The sequence below is a fragment of the Triticum urartu genome, chromosome 1A, assembly GCF_056163025.1.
Source record: "Triticum urartu cultivar PI428250 chromosome 1A, HENAU_Tu73, whole genome shotgun sequence".
In the NCBI taxonomy this organism is placed as follows: domain Eukaryota; kingdom Viridiplantae; phylum Streptophyta; class Magnoliopsida; order Poales; family Poaceae; genus Triticum; species Triticum urartu.
In genome coordinates, this window is record NC_141873.1 from 400855439 (window position 1) to 400878225 (window position 22787).

At 44.2% G+C, this 22787-nt stretch overlaps 2 non-coding genes and 1 pseudogene across 2 annotated transcripts; 1 reads left to right on the top strand and 2 right to left on the bottom strand.

Annotated features, from left to right (window-relative positions):
- Positions 1-5381: 5381 nt before the first annotated feature.
- TRNAY-GUA (transfer RNA tyrosine (anticodon GUA)) lies at positions 5382-5464 on the bottom strand. The gene has a single exon. It is a non-coding gene; the product is annotated as a tRNA-Tyr (tRNA).
- A 1784-nt stretch (positions 5465-7248) lies between these two features.
- LOC147991419 (small ribosomal subunit protein uS2m pseudogene) lies at positions 7249-10787 on the top strand (annotated as a pseudogene).
- Positions 10788-16583: 5796 nt separating this feature from the next.
- On the bottom strand, positions 16584-16657 carry TRNAD-GUC (transfer RNA aspartic acid (anticodon GUC)). The gene has a single exon. It is a non-coding gene; the product is annotated as a tRNA-Asp (tRNA).
- Positions 16658-22787: the final 6130 nt, after the last annotated feature.

A 22787-nucleotide genomic window follows, 5' to 3' on the forward strand; every position in this document is an offset into this window, starting at 1 on the left:
AACTTACAGATATGAACTGAGTGCCATTTGATGAGTAAGATCGAACAAGGGAGAGGGATATGGAAAGGATGAAGTAATGAAAGAGGAAGTCATTGCTAGTAGTAACGACTTGTCACGATCCATTGGTTCATATAGAATCCATGTCCTAGGTCTATCAAAAAACATTCTTTTCGCTAAGCGTATATAATAAAATAGAGTGAAAGGGTCCACCCCGAAACCAAGGGGGTACTAACTAACAGCTGAGTCCTCTCCGAACTGCAGGAGATAGTTGCCCATCATACGGCTCACCAACTTCACTTGCCTCTAAGGGGGGCTCGCTCCGGGCAGGTTCGGATCACTTACTATACACGGCCCTACGAAGGGGTTAGGAGCGTTTTCAAGATGATTCTTTCTTTGTCGAGACGAAAAAGGAACCCATCTTTTCGATTGAAAAATGTGAGTCTGTTTTGCCCACTTTATCCATCCCCCTCTATCAAAATGATCAAAAAGGCATTTCAAATGCTTCTTATTCCCGTGTTTGATCTTATCCATCTCTGCCCCGCTTCCATGTGGGCAGAGACCCCTGTAGAGAATGAAGAGGAGCCAAGGATCTTACTCTCAAGAGTGCTTCGATAGGCTCCACTCTCTCCCCTGAATAAGTCAGGCTCCGTTAGCCTGGGCTGAGATGGGGATAACGAGTCGACGATTGAAGCCCCCAACGTTCTGCCAGACACTGGACAGGGGTAAGCTCTGTAAATGTGTAGAGCCAAGTGTAGTGTGGTGTAGTAGTAGGCACTTCTAGGCCCCTTCCCGGCTACTGGATCACTCCAGTGCTTCGGGTACTACGGACCCTCTGCCATCCATTGCAGCAGAGCCGTTTCATGAGCGGGGGGGCTAAGCGCAGTTCTTTGAATCAAAGGTTTCATGAAATCGAAATCGATTCTTTTTTAGATATCTGGATAGATGGATGGATCTATCTTTCTATTCAGATATCTTTTGCAATCAGCCCCAAATCCTTGATTTGGCCAGGAAACAAAGCACTGCTTTGGGCCCAGGAAGCGAAGGGAATGAGCTCGGCTGCTTCTCCCCCACACTTCTTTATTTCTCCGTGCCCCTTCCGCATGCGCTTCGCGCGCCATTGGCGCTTTGCTCTCCTCTTATTTCTTCATTGGAGGGTTCGGATGGACTTCGCCGTTCTTTCCCAACGAAAATGGAAAGGGCTGTATCACATCGAGATGTCGATTCGTTTTCCGCCCCAAATGAGATGGGGAATTAGTCACCTCTGTCCCTTCATCTTTTTGAAAGGAATCGAGGCCCGGCCCGGCTCGCGTCGTTCCAACAACCGACGGGGAGCACCTCAGTATACGATCGCGCGCAGTAACTGGGAGTCCTATTACACCTAAGGCCAACTTCCATTCACCAAACCCAGGTTCATCTCGTGTAGTGATTGTGGACTCGTACAAGGATATGGAGTCGACGGTTGATGTATCAGACTCGACCCTGTCTTTCGTAGCATGCATTCCCATCTGTGTTGCAACTGATTCGGTAAGCTACGTGTCCGGTGCACGGAAAACTGCCTTCGGTCTCCCAACCTTACTCATGGCAACCTTCCGGCCGCCCAACGACCTATAACGCTAGTCACTACTCCCACTGGGGCTAGGAAGTAAGCCCCACAACCCAAAGCGGCGAAGAACAAATAGAATTTGCTACAAAAGCCGGCTAACGGGGGTATTCCTGCGTATGAGAACATTGTAATGGAGAAGGTCATAGCCGAAATAGGATTCGTTTTGGCTAGAGCGCCCAAATCCGCTATATATTTGACACGGGTTTGCCGTAATGCTGGAACTATGGCGAATGCATCTATCGTCATTGATGCATAAATAAATATACCAATTAGTAGTGATTGAATTCCTTCTATGGTTCCACATGAGAAACCAGTACGAATATAACCTACATGTCCAATCGAACTATGAGCTAGAGGTCTTTTGACTTTCGTTTGGGCCATGGCGGCCAGTGCTCCTAAGATCATAGAAGCAATGCTGCAGAAAAAGAAGATTTGTTGTAATGTACCCCCATAGGAAGCAACAATAGAAACACGTGACATATTTGCAGAAATAGAGATTTTAGGCGCAATAGAAAGGAATGCTGTCACCGGGGTGGGTGAACCCTCATAGATATCAGGTGCCCACATATATAGAGTCAAAAGAGAGATTGAGTCCGAGGGAGAGGGGGGTTTTCTTGGGGCTCGAGAGATTGAATAGATAGGGCCCCACAAGTTGTTAATTCGCCGCTGGGGAATTCACACAAAAGGGAAGGACTTATTCTCAACGAAAAAAGTGCTCTCTGAACCGAACGTGAAAGTTGTTTTCCATCAGACGGCTGTTCACGTAACTCCACTCTCGGCTTGGATTATATATCCATTTGGTCCGCTCTCGGCCATTCCACACGCTGCCTAGCAGAGACGTGGTTATCTGAAGTGGATTCTCTCTTTTGTAGTAGATGCCGAACCTGCTGCTTAGTGGGCGGGCGCAGCAGCTACATGGACCCCTTTCTTTATGTTGTTGCCAGCGCTTTCCCGGGCCGAGCCGGAATTCTTTATTAGAACGTCGGCAGGCAAAGCCCGAAGGAAGGCTGCTATCCCCTCGGCCTTCTTCCTTTTCGATGAAAAACAAATCGACATCTCAATCTCCGAAAGCGTTTTCCTTACCCAGCTAATATCCCCCCCTTCGTCGAGCCTTTCCTTTAGTGGTAAGGGATATGCACCTTATCTGAACGTCGGCAGGCATTCCGGAATTCTCCTTTTTTGGCCCCGGGTGAACATAGGCTCAAACATGATTGGAGGGGTCCTAGCTACGCCATGCGTTCAATAAAAAAAAAGCAAGCCTCTGGGAAGCTGCAGGGATTACAAAAAGAGGGTGCTTTCCTGTGTTGCACTGAAAAAAGGACAAAGGAGAAGACGCTCTTCGACTTTCTTTCTTCCTCCCGCGCCCGCCTAAGCTCGGCCCGCGTTAGAGGGGAAGATTAGCAAAGCGGAAAAAGACAGAGGGAGGGGGAGCTGCATCTTATTCTCTTCGCGAGAACTTCAGGATCGGAGAAGCATTCGGAAGGGGCGAGGCCTTCATTTCGTTGGCAGAAGCAGAAACGATCCAATCCATTCGGGGCTTCGGGGAACCCAAAAACGAACTCTGTTTACTTTTTTCATAGATAGATGATATATATAGGAATAATATATACATCCCTTTACTTTAGATGTCTATGTATCTATTTTGGAATCATCTCCCGATTCTCTTTTTTTTCTAATTCGCACTGCTCTTTCTCTCTAAATTGCATCAAAGAAAATAGAGAGAGAGAGAGAGCAGATGGATCCTATCCCCTATAACGAACACTCATTCCTATCTATTGATAGAAAAGAAAGATCTTCGTCACGGACTTTTTCTTTGTTCTTTTTTTTTAGATTGGAGGAATTCCTCATATCCAAGGCAGCTCCCCACAAACACCCCACCCATATGACTATGCCCCCTTTTGAATCGACAGTAGATTGGGCTTCATAGCTACTTTCATTCTAAAGACGAATATTAGTCAATAGGCAGGCTTCTTTCAGTAGCAAACATATTCATTTTCACCGGGCTCCGCGCACCTTTGGTACTTCTGGAGGGCAAGCAGTTTTATAGTGACTTCTTTCTTAGGGTAGGGCGACGAATACTTCCAATTCCGGAAAGGTCATTGGGTCGCCTTTGGAAGCTAAAGCGAAAGTTGTAGAAAGCCGGGAGAAAAAGCGAAAGCTTGCTCGAAACGGCCTATACCCTAACCCTCGGAAGCGAAGACGCAAAGCGTCACTTTTTTCAAAAGGAAGGAGTTTTTTCTGACTGAATCCATCCATAAAGCCGCCAAGGAAACGAAGTTCGTTCCCTTTCATCAAGTGGGTAAGGTAGGCAAACCACTTAAGCTTTGCCTTAGACTGACGGAACAAAGCTAAGAAGTAGGCTGAATGGAAAAAGGAAAGGGACAAGGGCGGTCGTCGCTTGGCGCGAAGGCTGCTGGTTCGGTACGGTACTAAAGGTCCTCGGACTTCCAGGCGGTTTTTCTTTTGGGCTGCTGTGAACCCTTGGATCTCGCCAATACAGCCTCCTATGGTTTTCGTTACCGAGATATCTTTTCTTTTTTCCCAGGGATTTTTTGGGTAATCAGCTCCCATGCTGCAAACAGTCAAATCTGAACCTTGTCGCTCTTCTTTCCTCGTGGGCAGGAAGCACACCAGCAGCGTGCGTTGCGTGATTCCACTGTGTTTTTTGCACTTGACTGGGTGGACAGTTGACCGGAAGATAACTTCGATTCGCCCGGCCAGCAGGCGGGCGGCGTGCTTATCTTGTGTGACAACACTACAGAGCGAGTAGCTCTTCTAGTCGGGCAGCTGTGTGACAACACTCCTGAGAAAGCGGCGCTTTTGTGTAACATGCTATGGTCTCAACGCCCTTACGAGGTAGTGATGAGTTTCACGCGCTCTAAGCCCGGCCCGCGCGCAGTTAGGAGGATTGGCCGCTATCTGAGCGGTACCACCCACCCTACCCTACTACCTATAGGGGGCCGTCCGTCCTACAGCCGCCCGAAAAGGAACTGCAGTAATCTTGAATAGGAATCCTACAGCGATAAAAAGAATCCCCATAAAAATACCACTAGATCGAGCACCAGTGATTTCGTATCCGGTCAAAATCTTGGCTAATTGATCGAAGTGGGTAGCTCCAGTAGACCCATAGATCATGGAACAAATAGGGTGGGTAGGCCCAACCACCACACTACACGTATAGACGCGAACCCCCCTCCTTACCGTACGTGCGACTCTCACCGCATACGGCTCGCACAAAGACTCCAAAATCCATCCCGAGCTTTTTATTCCACCTCTCCCTCCTCTCCAATCCTCGATCAAACTAGCCTTCCCCAGCAAGAAAACGTATCCGCTTTAGCAACAAAGCGCTCATCCCTTGCTTGTTCTTGAGCGCGCAAGGCGCTCAAGACGGTGATTCTTGCTTAAAAAAGGGCTAAAGCACTCCAGCTTCGAAGCTGGAGTTTGCAACTTCAAAACTACAGGTTTTAGCCCTCCTGCTGGGTGGGCGCTTCCTTCGTCTATCGTATGTCTCGCTTGGCTTCGTCCCGAACCAAGGAGGCATGATGGCGGGCGCGTGCGTGTGCCGACTGCAGAGACTACAAGCCGACGCCGGAAGCGACTCGCTTCTATTCTCGATTGGATATAGATGGGGAATCTCTATAGATCGTCTTTTTTCGACAACCTCTCTAAAACGCATACGAGAAAATTGCACTTCACGGCACGGCAAAAAAAAAGAGCTTCGCTCGGTTGGCCCTCCTAGGCTTCCGCCTACTTTCTCTTCTCTTAAGTCTACAACAAGTGGGAGAGGCAGGATTCGAACCTACGTAGAAAACCTTCAACAGATTTACAGTCTGTCGCTTTTGACCGCTCGGCCACTCTCCCCTTCCCGGGGATACGCCCTCCTCAAACAAAGGGTTCCTGAATAAGAAGGATGGCGGCCTTCGTTCTTAAGTTAAGAAGAGCAGATGGAACTATTAGATTTGCTAGCGTTCCGGGAGAATAAATAAGGTCATTTAGTAAGTTCATAACAATTTATGTAAAGCAAGGGGCAAAGCTTCTACGACAGCTTCCCCCTCATTGCCATCGTCGGCCTTCCCCAGCTCCCCTCCTTCGTCGCTTCTGGCTAAGCATCTTTCGGCGGAGGAAAGGAGGCGACTAGTCGCTTCTGGCGAAGCAGCGAGTTCATGAGCAAGTGAATGAACGAGCAGCGAGTGAAGTGCAACAGTCGTAAGTAAGGCTCGCCATGTTCCTAAAAGGAGTGACCATCTTTTCTTCCCTTCTACTGACACTGAGCGAGCAGCAAGCATAGGCAATAGTTTCCGTAGGGGTGGGGCGCAAGCAAGCGTTTTCAGGCTCCGCTAGCTAGCGTACTCTTCTGCTATCAATGAAACCGAAAGAAAAAACCAGTGCCCTTTCGTATAGATCGAGACGCAGTACTTTTTCTTTACTTCTTCCATACTAGGAAGAATGGAAGGAAATCCTTCGATAACACTTCTTCCTTATTTGAAGAAATGATATCCGACGCCCGTGGAAACTCTTTCATTTCAAAAAAGTTCTTCTTCTTAAGAAGAAAATAGCATTTCCTATTGATTTGTCCCCTGGACTAGACCTATGTAGATTCGGAATTATCCGTCGCTACGCTGTTCCCAAGGACTAGCAAAATCGAAATAGCGAAATTCTTGGGTCATCTCAATGGGTTCAGAAACCACACGTTTCTCTGGATCATCATAGCGTACTTCCACATATCCACTCAGAGGAAAGTCTTTTCGTAATGGATGACCCTCGAAACCATAATCTGTTGATATACGGCGTAAATCCGGATGATTGATGGAAGAAACACCAGACATATCCCATACTTCTCGCTCCCACCGGCCGGCTGATGGAAATAGACTGACTACCGGAGATATTCGTGTTACTTCGTCTGCACTTGTTTGTACACGAATGCGTGAGTTATACCGAGTACTCAGTAAATTATGGACAACTTCAAATCTTCGTTTTCGAGAGGGATGATCCACTCCGCAAATATCGATCGAAACTTGAACCCTTGTATAGGTATGCCATTTTAGAAAGCACAACAATGGAAATGGGTAGTCAGTATTGGTATAAGATCTATTCCCATGTTCCGATCTTTTCATTTTATGTACCCATTTCTTGGGTAAAATCTCCCAACTATATTGGAAAATGGATTGGTTATCCATAAATGAAAATAAAGAAAGCTTTATTTTGGTTCCGCTTCTTGCTCTAAGCAGAAAGACTTGTCGGAAATCGCCGGTTGGGTTGGTCCGACCAAGAAAGGCATGGGAGTGGAGAGGCAGAAGTGAAAGACTGGCTACCAATAAAGATCCAAAACTGCACACTTTATATAGTTATGTATCCAGGATCGGCTGCATGCTCTAGTGTTGAATCGGGTATAGAACCCAGGATGCTTGGTTACAATTCCGAATCCGCTAAACCATCGCTCGGGGAAAAGTATTATACAGAGCATTAGTACTTATTCTGATCCTTTCCTTATATTTAGATTCTAGTAGTTTATTTCAGTCGTATTCGTATCCTTACTGCGGTTTAGTAAGGGTAACAAATAAAAGTATGCAGGTTCTATTTTATTGTTCCGAGACATATGATGATAGCATTGAGAATGAGAAATCTTTGCAAAATGCACGTATTATTAAGGAGTTCTGGAACGATTACTACGCTAAGCTGTTGGATATTGACAAAACGAAAAAGACTTCTAATGTTGATATGTATCAGGATGATGTTAGAAAGTTGTTGATTAATGAAAAGAAGAATCAAAATGGTGTGTTTTCCGATACTGAATTAATAGATTTACAGAATCAAATTGCAAATTGCACAATGAAGTTCGATGAGGATAATCTATTTAAAGTAACTCCTAACATAGTAAAGTTCTTGATTAATAAAGATCAGCCTAACGCTAAGCAATATCTAAAGGGTTGCCTACCAAGTAGCTTACCTATGCTTAAGATGTTTGGTATCTATACGCTTGAGGCTATCATGATTCATGTACTAGGCTTGGTATTCAACACTCTTCAGGAATCATCCGCAGTTAAGGCAGCTAGATTTATAGATCAACTTAATTCAACTGTACGAGAACAAGCAAGGTTTCTACAATACAAAGCACCAGGTAGTGGTAAGGTGGAAGCAGTACTCACTAGTAAGGTAGAATCAGTTAAGGATGTTGTTCAGCCCAAAGGTGCTAGCAAAAAAGAGAAAAAGAAAAAAATTCAGTGTCATTATGATATCGGGAAATACTTGCTCCAATTCATGATTGAAAGAAATGTTCTACATATATCAACAGATAGGGGAGTAACAAAAGAAGATCCAGTGCTGGTTCTTAAGAAAGGTCAAGGGTATATAGAGAATTCTTGTTATGTTATGTGCAATTTGAACATAAATCTGCTCCCTATCAAACTCAATCTTCCGATGCTTTGCAAACCCTTGGATTGGCAACCAGCAGAGAGGGGGTCTGATCCTGATACATTATCGGATCTGATAGGAGGTTACTTATGCAAACCCACGGGGGATATCTAGAATCACTTTCGGCTATTAACTTCCCATGACTTAAACCACTTCTATATAAAGTTACATAAAAAAGAATACAAGCAGATGTGTGATATTTTGAATGGGCTTCAGTCTCAAGCGTTTGAAATAAACAAAAGGCTCTTGAGATTTCTGGAAAAGAATCGTCAATGTTTAGTTGAGTGTGGGCTTCTTTTACCAAATGCTCTGGCTCGCGTGAATCCGACAGAAGCCTCAGACATATTGAGGGAGTGCTACTTCAATAACGTCAAAGGTATTAATAATGCTTGTAGCTATAACATACTGTTAAATAAATTATTAAAACAGGTGCAGCAGGCTAGTTATGAAGATTTTTTAATAAGACTTGCGTCAGCATACGAAGGTTATCAATTCTATTTGCCAGCATTCATGGACTTCCGTGGTAGAATCTACCGTTCAGGTGTATTGCATTTTCATGAGCGTGATTTGTCAAAAAGTTTATTACTCTTTTCTGCCGATCATCCTCAACCTCCAGCACAAAACCACCTGTCGGAAAAAAAGAATCTCAGTCAACACTTAGCATGTGCTGCAGCCTTTAAGTATCCAAAGTTCTCGAACTTAGATGATGCCCTTAAATGGTATAACGAACACCAGACTGAAATGTTTACTTCGGACGAAAGTTTCATTCAATTTGCTGCGCAAGCTAGTGATCCATTTTTTTTCATAGCCAAGATCCTTTCTCAGGATGAAGGAGTGAGTAATTATCATCAGGTTCCAGTGACCCAAGATGCGAGTGCGAGTGCATATCAAATTATGAGTTATCTCTTGCTTAACTTAGAAATGGGTAGGAGAACGAATCTTCTTCCATCTTAAGACGGTAAAATCCAAGATGTGTACATGTGCTTGCGGGATGAGCTTAATAAATTCTTGGATACCAGATTGAATAATGTTAGTAGTAGTAATTAGAAGAAAAAACTCATAGATTCTATGTTAACCAGAAAGTTCGTCAAAGGATTGTTTATGCCATCTCCACAGGGGTCCGTCCGGTTCTTCCTCAAATGGGTTGCCTCAATCTTTATCAAAGTTTTGGTATCTAGCTTATCCAGCTACAGTATAGTATACTCCTTCCTTGCTCGATAGAGCTCTTTGAATCCGCTTCAACTAAATGCGTAAAATAGAGTAATTTCTTCAAAAGCCAGTTTCTTTCGAGAAGGCAGGAGGCCCATAGCGAGTTACAATAGTGCCAGTTCTTGTATGGAAGGCCGTAATTCCGGTAACCTCGACTGCTCTAAGAATGATCCGGGCTAGCCGGGCACATCACATCAAAGTTAGGTCATTTGTCAAAAACATGGCAAATAGCTCAGTTGGTTTGGTAAGGGAGCTATTCTCTCACTTAAACCACTCCCATATTAGGTATTCTATCTCGTCTTAAAGTTCCCCCGCATTACCCATAACTTACCACCTGTATCTCCGGAACTCAAATCGCAAAATGACAATGCTTTCGATAGTCTGTACTAAATTACTTTGTACGAATGCACATCTCGGCCGTCGGGTAGCTGATCACCATTTCAAAGTCTATATCCGTGGTTCAAGAAATGGAATTGCTATTCTCGATTCAGACAAGACACTGATTTGTTTACGAAACGCTCTTCATTTTATAGGATCTCCCAGTCGTCAAAAAGGCCGTTCCTTCTTTTTAAAGACCAATCATTTATTTATTTATGAGATAACGGAAGAAATGGCGAGCTATTTAAGAAGCTATTTAAGAAATGTGAATTCTCATTGTTTCGATGATTCTCAATGGAAGATCGGGGCGTTTTTGACCAAATCTTTTGCAAATAAAAAAAAATTCCGTTCAAGAAAGAAGAAGATCAATTTTGGGTTGAACCAACAACCTGATTGTGTGGTTATTCTGAATGCAGATAGAAAGTCTTCGGTCATACTGGAAGCTGATCGATCACAAATACCTATTCCATCCTTAGTTGATTCTACGATCCCATGGGAATCCTATAAAAGAATCACTTATCCCATCCCAGCGAATGATCCTATACAGTTCGTATATCTATTTCGTCATTCGATCATGAAAACAGTGATTCTTGAACAGAATGCGATTAGTAGAGAAGCGCAATCTCTCAGAGTCACTTTGAGTACGGGGAAGTCCGCAGGAGGGATGAGATCCGCCTGCTACTCCACCTCTTCTTCTTCCCCAATAGACGAAGAAGAAAATAGGGCCAAGGCGCTATTGGAGATGCGCAAAAAATATCCATCGGGAGATGGCGCTGACGCTGACGCTAACGCTCGCAAGGCGGTTTTGCAGGCAATTTCTAAAAATACTTTTTTTTTCGTTGAGCTCATAACCCGGTTTGGGCCGATTGACTCTGAGAGCGATCGAGGGGTCGCGGGCTCACACCTTGCTTTTGCGCATAGGATCGAAGAGATCCTAGAATTTAATGGAAAGAGCAGCGGCTCTCTGAAAGACCTCATTGATCTTAAATTGGATTTGGAAGACGCCTCTAAAAGAGAGGAGATTCTACTTCCATATTTTTCCTCAAAAAAAGAGGCAAAGTCCTAGCGTGATACAAAAAGAAATAATGGGCAAGGGCGGGGAATGATAGGTTCATAGATGTGGAGTAATCAGTTCTTCATTTGAAGAGTTAGTTGGCTGGCCTACCGGCCCGCAGATGTAGAGAGGTTGCCCCCACCATCCTCTTGAACTGCGAAATCAAAGCGATTCCTGTTGATGGAAGAAAGGCTAATTTCGTTTGATCCGATCCGCCTATGCCAGTTCGAGTCTGGCGAGTCGCTATCATCTGTTGCCCTAACTTTTTCTATTAGCTCATCTTGTCCGTAGTGATATTTTGGAGAAGGAGCAATTACCGGAGTGAGAAAGGTAGAAAGAAGCAATCACGAAAGCTAGTGCTAGTTGTGGCTTTTTGTACTAATCTTGTTTGTTCGGTAGCTCGCATCAGCAGCTTTAAAAGGAATAGAAAACGAGGCTTTTTCCACCACACCAGGGGCGGGCATTACGCTCAAGCAGGGGAAGTCAATTTGACTGCTGCTCGAGAACCTGTTTGAACAAGAAGAAGTAGCATGGCTCCAGCGGGGCAGAGCCAATTGGCTACGACATGGTGACCGAAATACAAATTTTTTCCACCACTTTGCAATTGCAAGAAAAAAGAGGAATCTGATCAAGTACTTGATGAGCGATACTGGAGATCGAATAGAAGGTAATGACTTACTCGATGCACATATTTAGGGCTATTTCTCTCATCTGTTTAATACGCAATTCTCTTCGATAAGAAGGGTTCTCTTGTGTTCCAGGGTTGATTAAGCGTCTGGTGGAACAGGGATACATTGTGTGAGGCCAAATTGCCTGACGAATTGATGAATATGGCTCAATATAGACTGGTCCAGGTATACCGGTCAGTCTTGAGCCACCAGGATAGCCTTCCACATATCCTGTTCCTCCCTTGAGTGGTAACTCTTTTCTAACCTTAGAATCCTGAACCAATTTGCTCCAAAGACTCTGTCATTGAAAGGAGTCCATAGGTTGATAAAATAGGTTTTCATGAAAACCACACGTAGATAGAAAAGGTAAGAGTTACACGTGCCAGAAGCGAGGAATACCGCTCGGAAGCCCGATTGAACCTGTCCTCATTCACTGCTATCTCCATATATTGGATGCCAAGCTTGAAAGGGTAATGGTCCGAGAGGATGGGGCCGTAGTCTTCTATTACGCACGCTACGCAGACGATATGGTCTTCGGCTTACCGAGAGGGGATAAGTCCACGCGAGTCACCCAGGGTCTCAAAAAGGTCTTAGCTAGAGTCCTTAGGGAGCTCCTACAGGGCTTCACTTCTACTGAAATTTCCAGAAAACAACCAGGGAGGCTACAAATTATCGGCTTGCCCCTGTCTCTGAAAAGTGAAGGTCAGCTCCACGTGGGTATTCCATCCAAACGATGGGAGAAGAGGATGACACTTGTTCGTATTGAAAACCGGAGACGAAGGGAAAGAGGTTTGATTGGAACATGTTCTACAAGAACTCCTGTGTAGAACACGCCCGTATCTATTCTATGGGCTGGCTTCAGGCCAACCCTACTGCTGAAGTAGAAAGCATCATATTCCGGTTTTTCCAACACTTGATCAGGAACCGGGCGCAGAAATTCCTTGAAGAGAAGGGGATGCCTACAACCAATGCCTAAATAAAGGCATATGTCGAAAAGTGCAACTACTAATAGATTCAGTAAAGGAAGGCCCGGAACGGGCTGAGCTACTGCCCGAAATAGAAGAGGACGACTAGAGTAGAGGAGCCTAATTCCAATCCAAACAATTGACGAGGGAGTCTAATTATTTTTCCGTTCTTGATTGTTTCAATTGCACTTTCTTCATTGGAGGGTTGCTTGGAAAGTGCGATAGTTACGGCGCTTGGAGTATACGGATTGAATTCTTCCTTCTTCTATAGGTCTTTCTGGGCGGCGAGGCGGAAAAAAGGTGTAGAGAGGGAGAAGGTACATAAAAAAAAACGATTTCTAAGGTAGAAAAGAGGCATCCACCAGTCATTGAGAACAGCTAATCCCGGAATTAGCAGGCCGGTATGCGAAGAGAATTCGGTATTGAATCCGCGAGGCCAGGTGAAGAAAAGTCCAATATGGGTGGATTACCTTTTTCTGAAGGATAAGTCTCTGGGACTGACTGAACTGAATGTATAGCGTCAAGATAAGAAGCACGGTAGTCGAAGATGTACCTTGTGGGGTGGGGTACGAGTAGACCAGACCAATGATGAAAAGCATAGATACGAGCATGGCCTCCCTGTCTCAAAAGCAGGCCGCCAAGGGTGCTCGCATGAAGCATTTCTCACTCATAAATAAGTAGTTATCACAAATTTAGAAACATGCTCTGATTTCTCTTATCGAATTTCATTCAGATTTTCCAGTATTCGGAGTTGCTTGGGAAAAGGTCTAGTCAGGGTCGGTTCTGTTCGGAGTTTCGGGTTGATCGGAAAAAAACACCCTAATTAAGACTTTTGTATAGTTTGTGTCAACCTGAGTTTGGTTAAGTGCCCGCCCGCCTAGATAGATACATAAGTGTCAGTTTGAATGAAGTCAAGTGTAAACCGTGTCAACAACGAGAAATTGAAGTGTAAATCTGGATGGTTTGAAGTGGAAACCTTAACATGCAAAAGTGTCTACCTCATTAGAAAAGCAAGTATCTACCGGCGATATATTCATTCGAGTATCAACCGGCGTCAACCAGTTGTCAAACTCCAAATATTTCGTTCGTAGGGGCATGAAGAAGTTGCTAAACCGGTTGTAAAGTGGCTCTGATAAAAACCATCATTGCTTTATTTTTTACTTTTCATCTAGTAACGTGCATGAATGGATATGGTGGGTAAGATTTGAAAACGTTTGACATCAACCGGGCTCTACTTTGCTTTTACTTTACTTCACTTGCCAGGTCATTGTTGTCGATATTGAGGTGAGGACTCTCTCTTTATTCTCGTTTTATTTCTCACTAAATGATCTAACAAACGCATGATTTGATTACTAAATATTGAGTCATTGAACGAATATTCGAGTAAATTCACCTTTTTCTATGAAAGCAAGGATTGGGCTGGGTTGCTTATTCGTCATCACGGAGCAACCCGGTACCTTTTCTTAGGCGAGCGACTGAGACGAGAGCTTTCAATTATGCCGTTTTGGTCAAATCCCAGGGCTCTTTCTGATTTGATTAAATACTTCTATGTTGTATGATAATAGAAAGTCAAGATCTCACTCGCTTTTTCTGCTTTGTATTCTCGGCTGTTGCCTTTTTCCACATCGATTGCTATAGGAGTTCCATCCTCAACCTATGTATGCTCAAAGAACTGGATCACGGAACTCTCAGCCCTTCGCCCCAAGGCTACGAAAACGTTTCTACTCCCTTTCCCTTCCCAACGTCATATCTTTCTTCGACAAGAAGGAAAGATCACTCTCTATCTAAATGATAGAACCACTGGCACGGTACCTTTCACATTGGTAAGTCAAATCCTGGTGAAGACATCACGAGCAATGACACGACGACATCATCTCCACTTCGTAGCCCATCGGTCTTCATTCATTGAAGCCAGGGCATTGACTGACTTTCAGCAATCGCTATAAGAAAGACATAAAAAAAGTTCTCCTAAACCTGTTCCTTTCCGTTACTACTACTTGGAATTGGAAGTCTAGGAGCAGGACTAACCTTTTTCTTTCGTTTAAATAAAGTCGAGATGTAGCTTTCTCTATCTCAAGAAATTATTCCACCTCCATTCATTGGAGAACAAAGCGTTATCTGATTAGATCCTTGCTTCAAACTCAACCGAATCAAGTTTCAAAAATAGATGTGGAAGAGGCAAAGGGAAGAGCGGGGTTGCCGAATTGTTTCTCAGAGCCGGACGAAACATCTATCTCTATTTACAATACCCTTACCCCCAAGAAAACTTTGTCGAAAAAGGTTGTCATCGTAATAGGGATTGCACCTCAACATGGCAGCCCTCAATTCTGCCAATTGTGTGTGACTTGTACTCTTCTAGGCTTCCTCTTTGCCTCAAGTGATTAAACTCATCAACTACACCAACCACATTTCTTACCTCAAACCTCTCTACAATCTCTTGAATTCACTCTTGCCAAGATACTTGTCCCCTATTCACTAAGAAACTGTTGTACCAGCTTTCAGCTCTCCCCCTAAGGTGCATAGCCGAAAGTTCTACCTTGTACCAATCCGTAACTTGGTACACCGAAAAGTAATGTTCACACTTTTGTATCCAAGACCTGGCCCCTTCAAATATTGGAAAAGAAACTCTAGGAGGTTGATGTATCTGCTGCCCATATTGATATTGATTTTGCGGCCTTTGTTCTTGCAGGTATTGGTACGGGTCATGCTGTTGAGTTGGAAGCGGTTGGTTAAGGTAAGTATATATTGGCACTTCTGGTTTCATGGAATTTCCAGCATAGGGCAAAAGTATTGGTTGGGAAAATGGGATATTTGGTATTGAATTGGGTCTTGGTTGTGGTGGTGGAGGTGCAGGATTAGGTCTAATATTATCATGTTTTGAGCTGTGAGGAAGGCCATAGGTGGCTGGAAACAAGTGTTCGTGCCAAGGTTTTGAGGGGGATAGAGAGGGTTATTTTTGTGATTGGGTCTTTTAGTTGCTTTGCTACTAGAGGTCTAGGTGGTCAGGGGTTTAAAGGTCTGGAATAGGTGTGAGTGGTGGTCGTATTCAGTACCAATGGTACGGTAATTGGAGGTTCAGGCGGTTCAGGCCTAGGATAAGAGCTAGAGGCTTGTTGAGGGGTAGCCATGGTTTCAGCTTCACTGGCAACAGCTGGTAGGGACATTTGTTGTGGTGTTCTAGGAAAATGAACCATATTGCCCCTAGTTGTGTTAATCGAGCTATGCTCTTCTTCAACGCTCCGCGCCTTCAAAAAAGTAGTTTTGTTGCTTGCGCTTTAATTTAGGAGTTTCAACTTAACTAGCATATGTGCATTTGGGTTGTTGGCATATGTCGGCTACATACTGGATGCTTTTCCATCATTGTTCGACTTGCACAGAAACAATGGGTCCCTTCTGGTTTCTTTTTCTCCCTCCAAGTTTGTTCTTCACTGTAATGTGTGTCAACTCAACAAGAGTGAGCACACCCTTCCTGCTGGTCTTCTTCAACCTTTGTCTGTTCCATTACAACCTGGGTCTTCTATTTCAATGGATTTTCTTGAGGCACTCCCCAAGTTTTATGGTTATAGCTCAATACTTGTGGTCGTGGACCGTTTCACTGGCTCATTTCATTCCTCTATCTCACCCTTTTAGCTGTATACCCTATCTTGTATCCAGTAGTAAGTCTACTCTTCTTACCCCCTCTCCTCTACCTTTTGTGGCCCATCTATTAGCTTTTTGACCATCTTTGAGTCATAGCGAGACGGCTCTATCTCTTTTCACAAGTACAGCCGTAAGTACAGTTGCGGGCGTCAACGATCAGCAGTACTGAGCTACGGAAAGTCTATCGAATTATAGCTACGGAAAGTCTATTGAAAGGACCTAATCAAAGGCTACTACAGCTATAACTGACCCGCCTATGGAATCTATTGGCTCGGCTGAACCGACATGAAATGAAAGAGAGGAAGGCGGAAGCTATTGGCAAATAGAGGGGGGATGTTCTCCGTGTCTTTTAGCCCTCACTAGATGACAACTTGCTTACTTTTCACTTCTTCTTAAGCTTGGCAGACTAGTTCCTGACTGACTTGATAGTGCGATGAGCTTACTTGCTCTAGTTCTATCCTCAGGATTTACTTACCTGAGTACCTAGCACCGAGGATCGATGTAATTTACTTTCAAAAAGATGCTGTTGATGCTAACACGCATATAAATAGATGTTCCCCACTGCTTGCTCCTCTTACCCGAATGGGGTTATATGCCTTAGTGAAACTCAGGGTAAAGTGGCAGAGGTATGACCTCGGGAAGAAAGAAAGATCGGGCGGGGAAAACGGGGTTCGAACCCGCGACTTCTGGCGTGACAGACCAGCACTCTAACCAACTGAGCTATTTCCCCCTTTCGTAACTACTGTCGATTCAACAGTCACCTACCGGTTACCTTTGTAACTATACCAAAGTAGCTGTACAACAGAATGCCCTTCGCCTTTAGTACTTTTCTTATATATATTATGTTATATACTAAATGTGTCAAAGCAATAGAACTTATTGAAAAAAAAACAAGCCCATCTTTCTCAAAAAGGAAGAGAGGGTGCGCCCCCCCAGAGAGAACCCCATTCTTTCAAGAAAGTTCTAATTAATTATGTAGAAAAAGAAATAAGGAAAATAGGAGTAAGCGAGTAGGGTCAACAAGATTCTAAACGAATACCACAAGTGACGGAACCGACGATGATGAAGAGATAAGGGGCGAAGGAGATTTTTTCTATTATTCCAATTCTTATTTATTGATTATCTAATTTATTTAGATCCATATTCATTTTCATTTGCAAATACAAACTCTCTTTCATTTTCTTTTTACTTTTGCGCTAAGGATAAGGGAACTGAGAAAAAAAGAGCTGGCTTGGCTGGTACATCAAGCATATGACATATTGCTTGTTCGGTGTGGTACACATATCTGTCAATGTCAATCAAGTAAGAAAATGCATTCCCACTGTCTGAGGAAAAGGTGAAGAATTGCAATTTATTGAGCTTGTAAGGCCCGTTGAAGTCCCCGAGAAAGGGTATAAATAGGGCTATAAGTAGGCCGTTTGCTATTGCAATAAGGGCTGCTCGCCTTTCCTTTTGACGGCTTGGCTTCCTATCGCTCCTATGTAGTGGTCGGCCTTAAAAGGAGTCTTCCTACCATACCATCATGCATGCCTATGTTATAGTGCGTTAAGCTTCGCCAGAAGCAAGCAAGATGATGAAGCGAAGCTTCGTAGACAAGGCTCGTTCCGTGCTTGACTTACGAGCTCGTGTAGTAAGGCCTCACCCTACTTCAATAAGGGCTTATGCACTCCACTCGTAAACGAGCGTTAGAGCTTTTTGAGCGAGCGAGCGAAGCCTTCCTGGAGCTTCCCCCTTCCCTCACCCGAGAATTGCATTTCCGCTTCAGCTTCCCCGGTTTAGTTGGTTTGGAGGATTAATTGATTGGATACCCAATCCGCATAATCTTTCAAAGTCACTGCTTCTACGACGATAGGCGTAAAGGCATGATTAGTTCCACGAATCTCACTGCACTGACCATAGTAAACTCCTTCTCGTTGTACCGAGATGGAGGTAAGATTTGAACGACCAGGTACAGCATCACATTTGACACCTGAGGAAGGTACAGCCCAACTATGAGGTACATCAGCGGGTGTTACAATCATACGTAGATGAGTTTTGGCTGGTACAACCACTCTATTGTCAACTTCTAATAAACGTGATTGACCCAATTCTGGATCATCTTCTGGAATCGTATAACTGTCAAAAGTGAGTGACTGTTCATCGGAACTGTTATAGTCCGAATACTCATAAGGTTGGGTCGACGCCCGCCTCCCCCCAAACTTGACTTGCAAGTTTCCCCGCAAAAAGCTCTCCACGCCTACTCTTATTTATAAAGAGCACTATTCTTCTTTAGTTAGGTAGTTCTCCCCCCTCTATGAGACCGTAAGACCCCGGTGGAATCGAAGGCCCGCTTACTAATAGGCAAGAGGGGACCCTTTCTCGCCCAGCCCTACCTACATCAGTGAAGCTGGAACCGAGGAAGACAATGTTCAACACACATGAGACAAAATGAAGGTATGGGACGGCCAGTTCACCACGGAAAGGGATGCTAGTCGGCTTTGGCGAAGTTGTAGGCCCCAATAGATCAGATCTCAAGAGTGATTCCTCACCTATCCTGCCAGGGGCCAAGTCGAAGGCTCGAGTATAGATTCCCTATGCTCATGTGAACGGCCGGCCCGTAGATCTAAAAGGATCCATAAAAAAGACCGGAAAGTATGTTTGTCCACGAAAAAAAACTCGTTCATGAGACCTCGAATTCCCACGTTCCAGCCTGCATTATGCCAGCAGGTCCCACCCCCAATTTCTTGAGTCACCCTTATCTAAAAAAAAAGGACGGAGTCTATCTAGATCATAGGATCACTGTATTCAGAGGTCAATTCTCTTTCTTTGACCTCCCACCGTTCACGACATCCCTTGCTTCTCGCAAGAACGGCTCCTCGGTGGAGGAGTAGAAGCGCTGGTCCCCTTCGGTCAAGTGCTTGTGCGTGCTCTTACCTACCGTAGGACCTCCGTCCCCGAAGCGAAGAAGGAGGAGCAGGAACAACAGGTTGTCCTCTCTTGGCCCAGTAGTTCCGCAACTACTACCGTGGTTGTTGCCAACGGGGATCCCCCATTCCGAAAGGTAACGGGACCTGCCCTTAGGTCCAAAGTTGTATGCCACTGCTGTGGTGCCGATAGATTCACTACTGAAGCCCCGTTATCGGACATTGCAGGCTTAGCATCTATTTTTCGTATATCGCTCCACCACACCGAGAAGAGGTATGTGTACCTCCAGCAATAACAAGAATGGAACCATAGGCTCCTATGCTGGGAGCATTTCGGGGTATAGGTCTAACCACCTCAACTCCCCGTTTCTGGCATGCTATAGTTCTTTTAGTCTCTCGACGACGGGAATGGGAGATGACCGGTAAGCCAGATGCTTCGCGAACCACCGGTACATTTCGTTGCACTTAAATCACCCTCGTTAAGAGGCGCACTCCGATACCATTGATGTCCAATAGCTTTGATAGTAATGGCTGGATCTACTAATACCCCGTCCATTGAGTATAACAGAGCAAACGATGGTATAGCAATGAACAAAAGAATGACACTTGGAAATATGGTCCGAATAATTTCGATAGTAGTTCCATGAACAATCCTTTGTGGGATTGGATTAGTTTGCTCGTTGAAATGCCATAAAGCGCGAACCAACATCCGTGATACGAAAACCAAAATAAGAATGAGGAAGAAAAAGATATCGTGATGTAAGTCAATGATTCCTTGCATCATAGGTGTTGCTGCGTCTTGAGATCCTAATTGCCATGGTTCCGCAGCATCACAAAGAGCGATTGTGAGGAATCGACATGATAATGAACGAAGAATCATTGGAATTTCCCATCTTTTTCAGCTCTGCTCCCGAAAAGAGAAAGGAAAGGAGACTGATCTTGACGTCGGCGTTGGTTTTTCCAACGAAAGCCTTATTTAGCATGTAACGTGAACATGAGCGGACACCCACACAATCTCGATTGGAAGAAAAAGTACCATACCATTGTCGTTTTTAGGGCGAAAAAGAATGGGTCATCTTTGTCAATTGATAACTGAGTGAGAGAAGACAATCACGTTCTTAAAGCGGTCGGTTCGCCGGATTCACAACCTTCCCCTATTGGCCGGCTGCCCGTGAAACACATAGGCTCCTATCGCATTTATCGATCGAGAATGGTCTCATCACAGAAACACTTTCTATATGTTATTTCGAGATTCGAAGAAGCAAGCAAGTTTATAGGGCATATAGTTGTTTTTTTGTAGGGCGAGCCAAGATCTTATCTTATTTGCAGGTCGTATAAATGAAATGATTGGAAAAATCATATAGAATTTGGAGGTGCGTAGTGTCTTACGGGGCTGGCTCACAATACAACAATTATCGCTACTGATTCCAGATAGAATGTTGATACCGGTGGAAAAGCACTTCTTTCTATGTATAGGGCAGTGAACTAAAAAAAAAGTGTCCTTTCTCGATACATAACATTGTATAAGTCAACCCAAGTCGCTTCTTCATCTCCGGGAATCCGGTAAGGTACTTTTGGAACACCAATGGGCATATTAGATTAATATTATTATATTATAGTAAGAAAACTACACTTTAATATATAAACATAAGAATGGAAGAGAAAGAAAGAACCTGAGAAGAGCTTAGTTGGAACTCTTTACCGGGATCATAGGGGCTATGCTCCCCTCTCTCTGTCTCAGTCCCAGCCAACGGCATAGCAACACCTACTCTTCCTTCTGATGCAGCCTTCCTGGATCCATAATTTGGCTTCCTCGTTTATTGATTGCTTGCAATCGCCACAACACCATTGAGTGAGCGTCATAGAATCCTCAAGGCGTGAAGTAGAAGTTCTTCGAACCTTGATTGTGTGTGTTCGTGCCCACTCCAATAGAGCATTTGGCCCTGTGAGCTTTGACTACGAAAGCTACCTATGTCAATCAGTATAGCCACTAGAGGGATTGGAACAGGTATATTCCTTCTCAGACAGTACTTTAAGACAAACACGGTTCACAAGGTGGATTTTCTATCTATTAGTTGACTACGGAGCTTCCTCATCCCGACCTATCTATATGTGAAAAGCTCTCCGCCAGAATCTTCGTAGTAGTAAGTCGTGGGTTACAAGCTGTCCCTTCCTCAAACCACCCCGCAATAGATATAGGGTTTACCAACCTCAGGCATGGACATAGACACCAGATCATTTTGATAGAAATGAGGTAGACTGGAAGCTGAAGCCAATAGACCAATGGAACTAATCAATCACTTGCTTTCCCGAACTGGACAGCAGGATTTTATCAGCACTGGACTTGAATCGCGTCGATGACTCTAATCTTTAGAGACAGAAGCAGATGGGAGAAGGTTGGATATGGATCATGATCAAGTCTACCTCGTAAGCCACTTAAAGATCTTTGAGCAGCTCGAGAGAGAAATCCGTCTTCATTGGTACAAAATAACCTTCGCCCCCCTTTTTTGTTATGGGATGGTGGTTCCTGTCTATCAACTAAGGTTATAAATTGATTCTATAAGAATCTAGTAGATCACGCACCTATTGTATTTAGTGTGATCTTGTGGGAGAGTAAGGAATCGCACCCTTAGCGTGAGGGGAATAGCCGGTTTCCTTTCCTTAACTAGACTACCTTACGGTAGCTCGACTGGGCACGTCAACGTATGTATTCTGTCTTCCCAATCAAACATTAGTCATTGCAGCTATTTCATCTGGTCTACTAGAGTAGAGAGATCTCTCACTTCACTGCACATCGCACTAACTAATAGCTAGCCGCCTCACGGATCACCTTATTATGTGCAGCTAAAGCGGGGTGTGTGCATTGTTCAACTAGAGCCGAGGAGGACAAAAGAATAAGGAACAATAGGTTCGCTACCCGATTTCAATAGTTTCCTTGATTTGAAATCAATCCAATATCCTTTCGAGAATCTAGAGTGATATCAACAACCTCCTAGTTGAAGTACAGACGAGGAAGCAGCCTATTAGTTTCAGTCCAGTCCAGGAAAGGAAGGCAATCGATTCAATTCATTCCCCAATTTCAGGCTTGGTGCTGCGCATTATTAAGAATATCATATAGGAAGATGGACTAGCTCGAGACCTTGGCTTCAACCAATCAATTGAATCTTGGACACATTGAATTCTTAGATATTGCTTAAGGGATCACCACATATATTTCTCAGATTATCATGTCTGTCTCGTCTTGCTATTTCCATCGACCAACCATGAGAGTGTTAATCAACTCCACCTGGAGGAAGTGTCAAAGGCGTCTGTCTATCAGTTATCGATAGATCGAACAAACCTAAAGGATCTGGTGGTTGTGTAATTGTAAGATTACTGATCATGGGATACGGATCTAGTTCCTGGCTCTGCCTACGCAGAGCTGAGTCGGATAGTCTTGAAGAGATGTCTTGGAATGTTTGATGGCCGTGAAAGTAAGAATTATTTGATTTAGCCATAATTCGCCTACTTTACTTTAGAGGACTAGCTCTTCCTATTGGACTCGTGGGATTGGAGACAGCACAACCTCAGGTTCACTATCTTCTTTAGAGTGGGACAGATAGACTAGAATGGGCTGGTTTTTCAAAAGACTTGAACACCCATCCGATATAGACTCATCGAAGGCAATGCGATAGGTCGTAGCCTGGGAGATAGGGGTTGAGCAACCAAGCGAACAAGGGCTCGTACTGTCGGAGGGTCCACAGGTTCCATTCTTGATCTGATTTCTCGCTATCTTATTCGGTGGTACAAAACGAAATACGACTCCTATTCTTGCCCGATGTAGGTAGCCACGCCCACTCTAATTCCATCCAATGTATACCACACTTTGGTAGAAGTTAAGCGCTTAAGCAGCTCCAGAAGCTGCAGAGAGGTGAAAGCTGGAAAGCCAATAGCCAGAATTCTTTTGGCAATAGTGGA